Source organism: Nerophis lumbriciformis, linkage group LG18 (genome assembly GCF_033978685.3).
Source record: "Nerophis lumbriciformis linkage group LG18, RoL_Nlum_v2.1, whole genome shotgun sequence".
Classification (NCBI taxonomy): Eukaryota; Metazoa; Chordata; class Actinopteri; order Syngnathiformes; family Syngnathidae; genus Nerophis; species Nerophis lumbriciformis.
In genome coordinates this window covers 36,699,052-36,711,362 of record NC_084565.2, presented here as the reverse complement: position 1 = coordinate 36,711,362, position 12,311 = coordinate 36,699,052, and the positions used below count along the sequence as shown (strand labels likewise).

Below are 12,311 nucleotides of genomic sequence, written 5' to 3'. Positions count from 1 at the left end.
GCGGGAGATCATGTCATTTCATTTCAATTTAAAAATATTTTTTGCAAACCAGTGATTACCAGCAAATGTGCCGTTGTTGAGTGTCTGCGCTGTCTGGAGCTTGGCAGTGTAACCGTGTAATACTCTTCTGTATCAGTAGGTGGAAGCAGGTAGATAATTGCTTTGTAGATGTTTGTTGTGATCACAATATGCAGACGACAGCGTGCAGGTAAAAAGGTATCTAATGCTTAAACCAAAAATAAACAAAAAGGTGAGTGCCACTAAGAAATGCCATTGAAGCTTAGGGATGATTATGCAAAATTAAACTAAAACTGAACTGGCTGCAAAGTACACAAAAACAGAATGGTGGACGACAGCAAAGACTTACAGCGTGTGGAGCAGACGGTGTCCACAAAGTACTACCTGCTGCCACCTACTGATATGGAAGAGTATTACATGATTACACTGCCGAGCTCTAGACAGTGCAGACACTCAACGGCACATTTGCTGATTATAAATTACTGGTTACTGGGCACACAACTAGCTAGCTAAAACGAATATTTTGTGACTTAGCTGTCTTCATAAGTGCTACGGAGATGATGTCTTTGTAACCAAGTGTGTCTCTAGGACGAAGGACCACCAAGCAGCCAGGCAAAAGTCAACTTAACGTGCACGCTACAAAGTAAGTGTCCCTCTCATTTTTAGCTTCCCTCATGATCGACGTCTTGTGAGTTGCTGAAGATTTGTTCTTCCTCCCTCAGAGAGCAACGAACCAGGACAATACCACATCTTCAGCGTGAAAAAAGCGGCCACCTACTTGATCTACGGCTGGCTGAGATTCCCGGATGACAACTCCGAGAGGACTGTCGTTCTCAAGCAGATGTACAACGGGAACGAGTTGAAAGTCCAAGACAAGCCGTGCGAGCCTGAGGTCTTCTTTTTTGAGAAAATCAAACTGGTAAACAACAGCACAGTAAGAGTCGAATTCAGGCCTGTGTACACCGATGCCTTATTTCACATCTATGAACTTTGACAAGTTATACCTGATGTATACATGGATGGCTTGGGCCAACGTTATCACCACACAATAATGGACAGGTGCATGGTGGTGATAACATGATGTAGTAATACAATGTATATAGTGGTTATTCAATAATGGACAGGCGCATGGTGGTGATAACATGATGTAGTAATACAATGTATATAGTGGTTATTTTAATAATCGAGTAATCTATTGATTAGGTTGTTCGATTAATCGGATAAAACACACTTTATAGCCTCAATGTATATTTAAAGAAAATATTTGAAATAAACAAGTTTTCTCCTAGCATTAACTTTCAGTCTTTTTTCTAATACAGTAAATGCACACCATCAACATTAAAATTGCAAAGTTGACGTGTGTATTAATAAAAATAAAAAAAGTTTTTAAATTGTCCCCTGCTTGCTGCCACACAGATCAAGACATCGACACACCATCGCTTTCTCCTGCATTCTTGTCTTTTGATATTGCTTGCGTTGAAGGCTCACCTTAGGTGGAGATGGGTTATTGATGAGGCAGGAGATGAAGGTGAACTCCATCAAAAATTGGTCATCTTGATTGTCGCAATGAAGATACAGGAGTGCCAAGATTAGCCGCCTGTTTTTGTTAACAGTGTTCACCCTTTACCTGGAAATGGGAGTCCTCCTTGGTGAAAGAAAGAAAATGAGAAAAATACTGCACTGTAATACATATGATATACAGTATATACCTATATTTTTTCAACTGATGTATTGCAGCTGCAATGTTTGAAGCGCGATATAGCAAAAGACGACTGGAGTAAGTCCTCAGGACCCTGGGAAATTTGATTGCTGCCTACTTAAAAACATTTCTTTCTATTACTTATTTTCTTCTTTGCCCTAAATTGAACGTTGAACTCCTTTGATCGTGGCATTGTTATACTTAAAGTATATATTTATTTATGTTCAAGTTGGATCTGAAATAAAACAAATACAATTACAAATTCTGCATTTTCCTTTTCCTTCTTACTCAAGAAATTCAGGATATCGTAGGAAGTGGCATCTACTGTATGCGCAGATGCCGTCTGACCATAACAAAATGGCGAGCGCCATTAAAATAATTTTTCATGACCGCCACAGCAGTATGTTTTTAAAATTTTCTTTACAGCACTTCTCCTAAACATTAAAACACCATAAACATGAATGAGCACAGCATCAAGCAGTGGAAATGTGGGTTAGAAGTTTGCATCTTTAATTATTCAAATGTAATCTGTGGTGAAATATATCCTTGGTAGCGGCTCAACTAGCATGTCGCCATACTGTGTACAGGCAATCATGTCTACAATTAAGCCCAGGAACACCATTCCTACCGTAAAGCATGGTGGTGGTAGTATTATGCCCTGGGCCTGTTTTGTAATCCATGCTTTTATTTTATCCCTTTCGGACTGCTGCAACTCACTTTGTTTTGAAATGAACCAGGCCTCAATCGCTTGATTGCAGCTGCTGCTCGCCTTTTAACTGGCACAAAGAAACATTAGCACGTTAGCCCCATTTTAGCATCCCTTTACTGGCTCCCAGTTCATTTTAGAATTAATTTTAAAATGTTGTCGTTTTTAAATTAGCGCCAAAATATATCCATCCATCCATCCATTTTCTACCGCTTATTCCCTTCGGGGTCGCGGGGGGCGCTGGAGCCTATCTCAGCTACAATCGGGCGGAAGGCGGGGTACACCCTGGACAAGTCGCCACCTCATCGCAGGGCCAACACAGATAGACAGACAACATTCACACTCTAGGGCCAATTTAGTGTTGCCAATCAACCTATCCCCAGGTGCATGTTTTTGGAGGTCGGAGGAAGCCGGAGTACCCGGTGGGAACCCACGCAGTCACGGGGAGAACATGCAAACTCCACACAGAAAGATCCCGAGCCTGGGATTGAACCCCAGACTACTGAGCACCTTCGTATTGTGAGGCAGACGCACTAACCCCTCTGCCGCCAAAATATATGTCAGACCTTTTAAAAATCTACACCTCTCCCAAAGTCTCTGAGGTCATCTGATTAATTTATTCTTGTTCCAAAAACCCGCTTAAAATCTAGAGGGGATCGTGCCTTTTTGTTTGCTGTGGATCCAAAACTTTGGAACAATATCCCCCTTGATTGATTTATTGAAACTTTTATTAGTAGATTGCAAAGTACAGTACATATTCCGTACAATTGACCACTAAATGGTATCACCCGAATAAGTTTTTCAACTTGTTTAAGTCAGGGTCCACGTAAATCAATTCATGGTAATGATATTCGGATATTCGAAAGGCCTCTTTAATGAGTTTTAAATCACGTTTCCTCCTATCCAGGAGATTGCAAAAAGCCGCTGCCTGACCAGGGCACAGAAAATCTGCAAAGACTCCTCCCACCCCCACCAAGGACTGTTTTCACTGCTGGACTCTAGAAAGAGGTTCGGCAGCCTCCGAAGCAGAACCTCCAGGTTCTGTAACAGCTTCTTCCCTCAGGCCGTAAGACTCTTAAACGCATCATAATTAAATTATCCCCTCAACTCCCCCCAAAATGGATTAACTTGCTGGAATAAAAAAGACAATATAACATACATCCATAAACGTGGACGCATGTGAAATAAATATTTATTTATGTATGCACCTTATTGCTTTTTTATCCTGCACTACCATGAGCTTATGTAACGAAATTTCGTTCTTATCTGTGCTGTAAAGTTCAAATTTAAATGGCTTTTAAACCAGCATGAAAGTTCAGTGATTTTCTTTTCTTTTATGTATTTATTATTTTAGTCATATGTGTTTTACAATTAACTCTCCTTAGCTTTATCCTGCAACACTTTGTGAAACGTTTGTTTTTTGAAATGTGCTATATAAATAAAGTGCATTGGCTTGGCCCAAAGCTCTGCTCAGTAGGTTAGACATGGTAACTATTGAACAGTATAGACTGCGGAGTGTTTTGTGATCCAAAATGTGTTTGACTTTATTCAGCACTTTATTATGACACCTTGGTTTGTATACGATTATGTGATTTCCAGTTGATTTGATCATGCACACTCAGAAATTTTATTTCATTGACTCCTTTGATATCCACTCCATCCAACTGTATCTGTAATTGTGTACTAGATGTGCATGTTCCAAAGACCATCATTTTTGTTTATATTCAACTTTTAAAAAAAGGAGCCATATGTAATAATGTGGCCAGAAATGGTACTGCAATCACGGTCAAAATTCTGGAGTCCCTCCTTCCCTCTCTGACTGAGGTTGCCAGATACGCAGTCGAATCCAGCTCGATCGACTGGGCTATGCCAAGGAACTTCAAACTTCCACTGCCTCTTAGGAGGAGTTGAGGTGCTGGGACCGTAATAGCTGAATAGACAAGCGTTTTGTCAATAACAAATCTCTAACCAACACATTTTACACAGAAATTAAGCCATTTTCTGGAAGAAGTACACTATTGCCAAAAGTATTTGGGCACCTGCCTTTATTCACATATGAACTTGAAGTGCCATCCCATGGAATTGTCCAAAATGTTTTGGTATCCTGGAGCATTCAAAGTTCCTTTCACTGGAACTAAGGGGCCAAGCCCAACTCCTGAAAAACCAACCCCACACCATAATTCCTCCTCCACCAAATTTCACACTTGGCAAAATGCAGTCCAAAATGTAGCGTTCTGGCAACCTAAAAACCCAGACTGGTCTATCAGATTGCCAGTTGGAAAAGCGTGATTCATCACTCCAGAGAAGGCGTCTCCACTGCTCTAGAGTCCAGTGGCGACGTGCTTTACACCACTGCATCCCACGCTTTGCATTGGACTTGGTGATGTATGGCTTAAATGCAGCTGCTCGGCCATGGAAATCCATTCCATGAAGCTCTCTGCGTACTGTACCTGTGCTAATTGGAAGGTCACATGAAGTTTGGAGCTCTGTAGCAACTGACTGTGCAGAAAGTCTTTGCACTATGCGCTGACCCCTCTGTCAGTTTACGTGGCCTACCACTTGGTGGCTGAGTTGTTGTTGTTGGTCCCAAACTCTTCCATTTTCTTATAATACAGTTAACTTTGTAATATTTAGGAGCGAGGAAATTTCACAACTGGATTTGTTGCACAGGTGGCACGCTATGACAGTTCCACGCTGGAAATCACTGAGAGCGGCCCATTCTTTCACAGATGTTTGAAGAAACAGTCTCCATGCCTAAGTGCTTGATTTTATACACAGGGCCAAGTGATTAGGACACCTGATTCTCATCATTTGGATGGGTGGCCAAATACTTTTGGCAATATAGTGTATGTTATGCCTGCGTAAAATATCACAACAAATGGCAATCATATGGTTATTGCCAGTGCTATCAGAAAACAAAGACTAATCCCAACAACAACCAACGCTAGCAATGGTCATACTGGTGAAAATAAGTAGGAGCATGCTTAGTTAGCAGCTTAATGTACACCCAAAACTAAAGAGGAAACACTTTACCAATAAATGCCTATAGGCTACACGAATGAGGAATTATTTTATTATGTGATTTGGCTGTCTCCATATGTTTCACATTGCCATGATGACAGCCGTATCAGCATATTGAGAACGAAATAGGCAGTGACACAACCCATATCCACATAGGTTTTATTGATTTACTGTCATAAGTGGTTACTTTCTAATAAATGGAACTTGAGAATCCTCACTGAGAAAATACACTTCAGTCGATCTCATAACGCCCTCAGGGTTTAGCCTCACCTCGTGGTGGCATCAGTGATTTTCCATCCTTTGCTCTCCTTGCACAGATTCTGGTATGGTACTTTCCAATCATGCATGTGCCAGGACTTGACATAGAGGATGATGACGAAAGAGCTGAGCTATAAATAGAAAACCCAAAACAACTTAGTTATGGTGGGATAAATCCAATTATTTTATCACAAACAGACACAAGAGGGAGCATACAAACAAATCAGTCTGAGCTCAATTGTAATTTGTGCTACTTTATTAATGCAGTTCTCATACATTCCTTTATAATTAGTGCTTCACTATTAATGCAGTTCTTATACATTCCTTTATTTGTGGCCACAGATAGATTTGGCACAACCCTTGCTCATTAAAGTTCGACTGAAAATGTCTGCGAATGTGGTTTATCGAAAATTTGAGATAATTATGTAACAAAAAGAAGTGGGTGATGTATGCATCATTACCAGAGCTGGCTAGTAACATGCTCCATTTACTTAAAGGGTCATATTGTGAATTTCTTCTACATTTAAAACACCTCCTTGTGGTCTACATAACAAATGGTGGTTATTTGGTCAACATTTTGCATATATTATGCATAGATATAGCTATGTCCCCATTTACTATAGAATAGATTAAATTTGGCATATTCATTAAATATAGCAACCTACAAATTATTATTAGTATTATTACTATATTGCAAGCTAAATTTTCATACACACAAGTTGCTTTGTTAAAGTAAAACCAAAATTCTCACATTTGGTTTAATGATTTCAAGCTATGAATTCAATCTTAGAAGATGGTAAAAAGCAGAAAAGCCCTTAAATTCTTATCTGTATTGGAGGAATTTGTTACGATGTCGCAGCATGTCGATGCCGGAGGTCGTCTTTCCAAGATGCGTAGGAAAGTCAGGAAGCAGCTTGCAGGTAAGAAGAATGATTTGTTCTTAAATGCAGACAACAATATGCTGCGCGGTGCCCACGGCACGGAACACAAGAATGGCTTAGCCAAAAGGATGCTATTTAAAAACACGGACTTGGAGCAGTAACGAGAACGTAACTTGTTGCATGTAAGCAAACAAAAGCACCAGATGAAGTGAGGCGAGAGGGTGGAATAAGTAGCTCTCTGATTAGTGCCCAGGAGCAGGTGAGCGTCCCGAACACTAATCAGAGGCAGGTAAAAGCAATCTGCAGTCATGGCAACTGAAACACAAAACAGGGGTGCTGAACACAGAACTTAAACAACAAGTGAATTAAAAACGTAAACAAACTTTGATACCGGCAACGGATCATCACAGAATTGAAAGTAAGTTGTTTTAAACAAGCCCAGTTTTGTATTTATTGTATTTATTTATATGTATATATAAAATTGTACTCTCATTTGCATGATCTCTTATAGTTACATTTAATTTTTAAAGGGACAAGCGGTAGAAAGTGGATTTTTTTTTTTGTAGAAGGACTGTATTTAATTTGATTCATTTTACATTTAATGTTATACTGTCAACGTGGTGTAAAATATTGAATCGTATATATATATATATATATATATATATATATATATATATATATATAATTTAAACTTTTTGTTGCCTTAAAGGAGGGCTCATATTTTAAGGCACCAAGGCAAGTTAGAAGGGCACCAAGGCAAACATTATTTTCTTTCGAGGCAGTATATATATATATATATACATATATGTGTGTGTATATATATATATACATATATATATATGTGTATATATATATATACATATATATGTGTATATATATATATACATATACATTTATGTGTATATATATATACATATACATTTGTGTGTATATATATATATACATATACATTTATGTGTATATATATATACATATACATTTGTGTGTATATATATATATACATACATGTGTGTGTATATATATATATACATATATATGTATATATACATATATATGTATATATAATCATATATATATATATATTTGTATATACATACATATGTGTATATATATACATATATATGTATATATACATATATATGTATATATATACATATACATATATGTGTATATATACATATATATATGTATATATATACACATATATATGTATATATATACATATATATACATATATATGTATATATATACATATATATGTATATATATATATACATATATATATGTATATATATACATATATATGTATATATATATATACATATATATATGTATATATATACATATATATATATGTATATATATACATATATATATGTATGTATATATATACATATATATATACATATATATATATATGTATATATACATATATATACATACATATATATATATACATATATATGTATATATATACATATATATGTATGTATATATATATATATGTGTATATATATATACATATATATGTATATATATATATATATGTGTATATATATATACATATATATGTATATATACATATATATATATACACATATATATATGTATATATATATATACATACATATATATATATATATATATATATATATATATACACATACATACATATACATATATATATACACGGTTAAGCTTTTTACCCTCCCCCTGGTGGCAATGTGAGGTACTGCCTCATTTGCCTCCCCTGACATCACGTCACCGCATGACAGCCAAAATGGCGACTCGGTGACATCGAGTGGCGACGGCGAAAATTGCAACCAAATAGCTAAATAAATCAAATAATGAATCGCCTTTAACTAAAAATGGGAAGTGGGAGGAATTGAGTTGTTTTCAAACGTTGTACCAATATTTCACATTTGGAGTACATTGTAGCTTATTGGTTGAGTTAGCTAGCAGCCGAATGGGGAACAAGCTAGCTTGTTAGCTCGCTAACAGCGTGTCAAACATTGTAGCTAACTCGACTTTCGACATGGAAATATACTTAATAGGTTCTTTCACATAGTTCAGTACTTTTTTTTTCAATGTACTTACGTAATTAAAATCGTTATTTCCCCCCAGAACGTCCTGATACATAGACGTGCCATATGACGTGCTGGCTCCGCCCCCTGCTGGCCAACCAATGGCGCGCTCCAAAACCAGTAAAATCATCCAGTCAATCACGTGACGTCTATGCGACGTATCAAAGGCAAAATGAATCCGTTATTATTAGGTGTCCATTAAACACTCCCCCCACGATCTGTCGCCAGACCAGTGGATAGACGAACCTCGCCGGACGACACCAACTCAACTAATTCCAACTACATTTGCCGCCATGGAGCCAGACTGGGACTTGATCCTCGAACTGATCGACGAGGATTTAGGTCCCAAAATCTCGCCGGAAATTGGCCCCCGTCGTCGGTTCGAAGACTGCATCTACCACGGGGAACAGGTACGTTCAATCATGCACGTTTTGTCAATGTAACGATGCAAAGTCTTTATTAGGAACGTACATCATATTCATAGTCAAATAAGCACTTATTACACTGCTTATTTTTCGAGTTGTTCACTTTTAAGCATTTTTTCAAGATTCCCTGTACAGTTGAAGGGTACACCATCCATCCATCCATCCATTTTGTAAAGATATGTACTATGATTAAATATGTGGCAAACGTTAAAAAAGGGATGTGATAGTAGAGTTGTACCCAGAATAAATTGGCCTACATCACCTGTGTCAAACTCAAGAATGTGCATCAATAAAGTACTTCATCTTGGGACAAGCGGTAGAAAATGGATGGATGGATACCATGAGGAGATTATACATTATATATATATATATATATATATATATATATATATATATATATATATATATATATATATATATATATATATATATATATATATATATATATATATATATATATCCATCCATCCATTTTCTACCGCTTAATCCCTTCGGGGTCGCGGGGGGCGCTGGAGCCTATCTCAGCTACAATCGGGCGGAAGGCGGGGTACACCCTGGACAAGTCGCCACCTCATCGCAGGGCCAACACAGATAGACAGACAACATTCACACTCACATTCACACACTAGGGCCAATTTAGTGTTGCCAATCAACCTATCCCCAGGTGCATGTCTTTGGAGGTGGGAGGAAGCCGGAGTACCCGGAGGGAACCCACGCAGTCACGGGGAGAACATGCAAACTCCACACAGAAAGATCCCGAGCCCGGGATTGAACCCAGGACTGCTCAGGACCTTCGTATTGTGAGGCAGACGCACTAACCCCTCTTCCACCGTGCTGCCCATATATTCACTGGAAAATTCTCAACAACCAGCTTCCTGGATGCAGCCAGAAACTTAAAACCAGACTCACCACCAGACTCCCTCATTACAGACAAAATGGAGGTAGCAAGCAGACTCAACACCTTTTTCACCAGCATAGCCACAACTCTAGTTAACAAGCTGTCCCACCACTCTGGTCGCTTTGGTGTAGAACACATTAAAGCCTTCTACAGAAAGCTAGGAGTAATCAACAACAATTTCAAATTAGAAATGGTCTCAGCTGACGAGGTGCTTAATAAATTGAGCGCGCTCCACCTAAACAAGGCCACGGGCCTTGACAATATTCCCTCCAGATTCCTCAGGGACTCTGCCACCTATCATCACACACATAATTAACCTCTCGATTAAACAAGGCCAAGTACCCAAGGATTTCAAGATAGCAAGAGTAACCCCCCTTTTAAAAAAGGAAGCAAATTAGAACCTGGCAACTACCGACCTATTTCTATTCTCAATTCCATTTCGAAAGTAATGGAAAAAATAGTTTATGAACAGGTCGATAGATACCTTGCTACTAATAAACTCATGTACGAATTCCAATCTAGCTTCAGAACTAACCACTCCACCGACACATGCCTTCTCTATCTGACCGACCATATCAAACATGAGGTGGACGCGGGCAAATACTGCTGCATGGTCATGCTGGACCTTCAGAAGGTCATTGACACTGTAAACCATGCTATACTGTTGGATAAGCTCAGAGCAATCGGATTTAACAAAACCTCATCGAGCTGGATGCAATCTTACTTGGAGGGGAGGAAACAGGTGGTAGAGGTGAACGGCACCGTGCCCCCCCCCCCCCTCTCAGTAAGCTGTGGAGTCCCCCAAGGCAGTATATTAGGGCCTTTACTGTTCCTAATATACGTAAATGACATGTCGTCAGCATGCGACTGTGAATTGTTCCTGTTTGCGGATGACTCGGCCCTGCTGGTATCCGGCAAGGACAAGTCACGGGTGGAAAAAATCCTCAGTGCTGAACTCCTTAGTATTTGCACCTGGCTCGCTGACAATAAACTATCCATACACTTAGGTAAAACAGAATCCATCCTATTTGGGTCCCAAATCAATCAAGAAAGTCAATGACTTCACTTTAAAAGTGGGTGACATTGTTATCACCAGGAAAGATGAGGTCACCTACCTAGGTTCCATTCTAGAGGCTAATCTTTCCTGTGATAAAATGACAACCAAGGTAATCAGAAAGGTCAACCAACGAACGAGATTTCTCTACAGAATCTCCTCTCTGGTCAACAAAAGCACCATGAGGATTCTAGCGGGAACTCTCGTTCAACCCTTTTTCGATTACGCATGCACCTCCTGGTACCCTAGCACCTCCAAAACCCTCAAATCTAGACTCCAAACATCCCAGAACAAGCTAGTCAGATTACTTCTAGACCTCCACCCCAGATCACACCTCAATCCTACCCACTACCCGCTTCTCCAAAGTGGGCTGGCTCGGGGTGGAGGACAGAGTAAAAGAACTTGCACTGAGCCTAGTCTATAAAATCCGCGACACCTCCCTGATACCGAAGTACATGTCAAACTACTTCCTTAACGTAAATGACCGCCATAACCACAACACCAGGATGAGTTCCACAAACCACGTTAAACCCAGATTCCGATCTATCAAAGGTCTAAACTCATTCTCCTTCTATGCCAAATCAATATGGAATGCACTCCCAACAGGTGTAAAAGAATGCGCATCTCTATCCTCCTTCAAAACCGCACTAAAATAACACCTCCAGGCAACTTCAACCCTTGACTAACACCCTCCCCCTTCCACATCCCACCTCCCCGGATTGTAAATAACCAAATGTAAATAATCAAATGAATTTCTAATGTATATACTTGTTCTTATGCTCTCTGAACTCACTATGTTTTCTGCTCGCTGTACATATCCTACCAAGTCAGACCTACACTGTTTCAATGCCCATTTCTCTGATGATACAATTGTTGATGACTGAAGTATGCTGTCATCAACCAAACCCTCCTCATCCCACCCTCCGGATTGTAAATAATGTAAATAATTCAATGTATATACTCTGATGATTAACTTGTGTGATGACTGTATTATGCTGATAGTATATATTTGTACCATGAATTGATTTACGTGGCCCCCGACTTAAACAAGTTGAAAAACTTATTCGGGTGTTACCATTTAGTGGTCAATTGTACGAAATATGTACTGTACTGTGCAATCTACTAATAAAAGTTTCAATCAATCAATCAAAAAAAAACAATCGGCCCTCTGAGAGCAGCCATAACTGCGATGTGGCCCTCGATGAAAACGAGTTTGACACCCCTGGCCTACATCCATCCATCCATTTTCTACCGCTTATTCCCTTTT

The 12,311-nt window shown here is 38.8% G+C and overlaps 1 long non-coding RNA gene across 2 annotated transcripts; it reads right to left on the bottom strand.

The window, feature by feature from the left end:
• Window positions 1–1,262: 1,262 nt before the first annotated feature.
• Window positions 1,263–8,791, bottom strand: LOC133617899 (uncharacterized). Of its 2 annotated transcripts, none has more exons than XR_012050961.1 (3): window positions 8,681–8,791; window positions 5,715–5,833; window positions 1,263–1,663 (listed from the first exon to the last, which is right to left on the bottom strand). It is a non-coding gene; the product is annotated as an uncharacterized lncRNA (long non-coding RNA). The 2 variants fall into 2 exon arrangements; XR_009817082.2 differs by lacking the exon at window positions 1,263–1,663 and adding an exon at window positions 4,069–4,353.
• Between the last annotated feature and the right edge of the window lie 3,520 nt (window positions 8,792–12,311).